Raw genomic sequence first — 3572 nt, forward strand, 5'->3', positions numbered from 1 at the left:
ATGTCTGAATTAAAGGAGTTTTTTTTTTTGACAGATACCATAGATTCATTTATACTACTTACATTTCTCTAATTTATAATCTCACCTTACCATTGAGAATTTCTTCCCTGTTACAATATTACACATACACTCATATATGTGCTCCATACTACCATTTTTCCACTATCAAGTTTCATGAAAAATATTCTATACAATTTGCTCAGGTTCACTATTCATTATAGTACCACAAATTTGTTTAAAGAGAGTATAAATTAAGAGATAATATACATTATCTTTCCTTTTACTTTTCATGCCTTCAACTCCAACAGATGTTTCATGGGATAGAAAGGAAGAGGAGGAAAGTATGATATGGAAATGTATTCAAATGGAATTGTGGAAAAGATATAATGCTTTCTAAAACATATATTTATGATAATTAGTGCCCCAATTTTATATGAGATAAAATTAATTTTGGAAGCAATAATTATTTCACTGTAAGTGAAAGAGCCCTTATGAGTCCTCCAAACAAAAGTTTATTTTAGAATCAAAGATATATTTTATTCTTCAAAGTAGTCCTCTCCTGCATTTTAAAAACTTTATATGTTTCAATGATTACTTTACATTTGATACTTTTTCTGGAATTTTTTTAATAACCAATTTTTGAGTCACTAAATCTTTGATGTAAAACACTAATTTAATAGTACTTTCAAAAATTCACATATCACATGTGGATTTTTATTAAATAGCACTTCAGTTTAATTATATATATATATATTTTTTTTAACAGTACTTGGGGTTCTAGTTTTCTACTTTCTCTAAAATGAGTTCATTAGAGGTATTTTGTGAGTTATTCCATGTTTATTTTAATTTTTTGATATTTATTAGGAAGTATTTTGTGTGTGTCATCGATAAGTAAATTATTTTAAAAATCAAAAGACTTTAGTTTTGCTTGACATTCCAAATCTCTGAGAAATAGTTCATATCACCTTGAATATAGTATTAGCTTTTTTTCTTCCTTAACTTACCTGGCATGTTGAGCAAAATCTATTTATTTTAATTTTTAACAGTTTCCCATTTATGTGGAATCAAAGAAAGAAAATGGGATGATAGGTTTCCTGGGGTTTTAATTTGCCAATATATTATTTGTTTCCAAAATATTATATTTTTCTTATTCCAATAGAAAGAATTTTTTAAAATAATCATGTAGGACAATGACCAATTTAAATCTAATATCCAATGAAAAGATTTTTGGGTATAATTTTATTATAACTTTACCCAAAGATATTTTCATCAGAAAGAAGTTGCGAGGCCTTTTATTTGTTTCATTTGTTTTTAACAGGAGCTTATATTACTTTAGCATGTGGTTGTCTGTGTGTATACTAATTTTAAGGTTTAATTGACATTTATTTTTATTCCTCTCCAATCTATTTCCCCAGAACATTGAAAAAAAAGTTAGTCAAATAAATTTCTTATGTCAAAAGATGGGAATATCTTTCATATTTCAAGTTCATTGTCTCTTACGGGAAGTCAAATATCAGGCTTTAACATTAGACCATTAGAAATATGATTGGTTGTTACACTGATCAGAATTTTTTGAAAAGGTGTCTGAAAGTGTGATTTTCATTAATTTTATAAAAGTGTTATTTCTTCATGTTTACATGTTATAATTTTTTGTCCAGTCTTATGTTTATAGATCCATTCTTAATTTTTAAATCTTAGTCATTATAGTTACAGTATTAAATCTGTACCTATGTATCCTTTACCTCTTTCTTTGGGGCATAAGACTACTAGGGTATTTTTTGGTCAAATAGTATGCATAATTTAATCATATGGGGGGACATATTTCCAAATTGTTTTCCAGAAGACTTGGAAGAAATTGTTATTCCACCAATGTTATATTGATGTGTCTGTTTTCTTACAACTTTTCCAACATTTGTAATTTTCTCTTCTTTTCATTTTTGCCAATCTGATGGATTTCACATGTAACAGTAAGCCTTGCTTTAATTTACATTTTAATTATTCATTTTTATTATGATTATTGATAGCTTTGATTTCTTCTTTTGAAAACTGCCTGGTTATATCATTTGACCATTTGACAATTGAAGAATAACTCTTATTGTAACTGCAGTGGATTTTTTAAGTACTTATAAATGTTGCAGAATAAAAAATGTTCTTTTACACTTATATAATTTCTACTTTTCTTTGTTTCATCATGAACTATGACACTAGCCATAGAACTAAAAAGGCATTCTTGTTCTTTAATTGGTTTATGATGTGACCTTTTATATTTAAGTCATATATCCATTTGTAACTTTTCTTGGTATATGGTATGAGGAATTGTTTTAAACCAGGGGTCATGACCTTGTTTTAAGAAAATCTTCTAATAACTATTTCCACATGAGTAGTTTCTGTTGTAATCCTGTATTCATTCACAACCTTTGTTCTGTGAAAGCCTCCAAGAATTCACCCAAAAATCCTCATGTTATTTGAGATAAAAAATCATTAAGAATTCTTTATCTCTTTTTCTCCATCTCTGTCTGTGTCTCTTAAATTGTCACTGTCTCCATTTCTGTCTTCCTTTCCTTTTATACAATTGTATTATAAGCTTTCCAGTTTTCTATTCTTTTCTCTAGTAGATTCTGCTAACTCTTGTGTGATCCTGACTGTTGTCATTTGAAATGTTATTTTCTGGGAGATTTTGTCTATTTTCACTTTGTCCTCTGGTTCTAATAGGTCTAGGTAGTTTTCAATCATATTATTTTGAAAAAATTGGCATCCCATGCCCATGAATTAGAGAATGGCTAAATTATAATATATGAATATCATGAATATTACTGTTCTGTAAGAAATAATGAACAGGCTTATTTCAGAAAAGCCTGGAAATGCATGAACTGATGCTGACTGAAGTGAGCAGAACTAGGAGAACACTATATATAGTAACAGCAAAATTGTGTAATAATCAACTATGAGACTTATCTCTTCTCAGCAATACAATTATCCAAGATAATTCTAATAGACTTTGAATGAAAAATGCTATCTGTATCCAGACAAAGAACTATGGAGAATGAATGTGGATAAAAGCATACTATTTTCACCTTTTTTTTCTGTCTTGTGTCTTTTCCCTTTTGTTCTGATTTTTCTTTCCCAACATGACTCATATGAAAATATATTAAAATTTAATTAAACATGTATAGTATTTTAAAACTTATAATGAATAAATAAATATATGAATGAATAATTGGAGAAATTAAAAAAAGAAAAATGTCATCCAGGTTTTTTTGGGTGATTATGGTTTTTAGGTATTCTGAAAATTATTAGATCTTTTTAACCTGCATTATAGTTGTTTGTTTATGGGTATTTTTGTTTGTTTTTAATATGAGATATCTTAAGTTTTATTTCGTTTTTCATTTTTTTAAGTTTTAATACATCTGACTGGCTCATGAATTCATGAACTTCTTTTTGACCCCTTATAATTTTAGTCTTTTATTAGGCTAATTCCTGTGCCATTTATACTAAGATGTTCATTTTCCTTTCAAGTCTTTCCTCTTCCTGATTCATTTTTTCCTAATTCTTTACTAGGGAGATCTAATTTT

The sequence above is a fragment of the Antechinus flavipes genome, chromosome 4, assembly GCF_016432865.1.
Source record: "Antechinus flavipes isolate AdamAnt ecotype Samford, QLD, Australia chromosome 4, AdamAnt_v2, whole genome shotgun sequence".
Classification (NCBI taxonomy): Eukaryota; Metazoa; Chordata; class Mammalia; order Dasyuromorphia; family Dasyuridae; genus Antechinus; species Antechinus flavipes.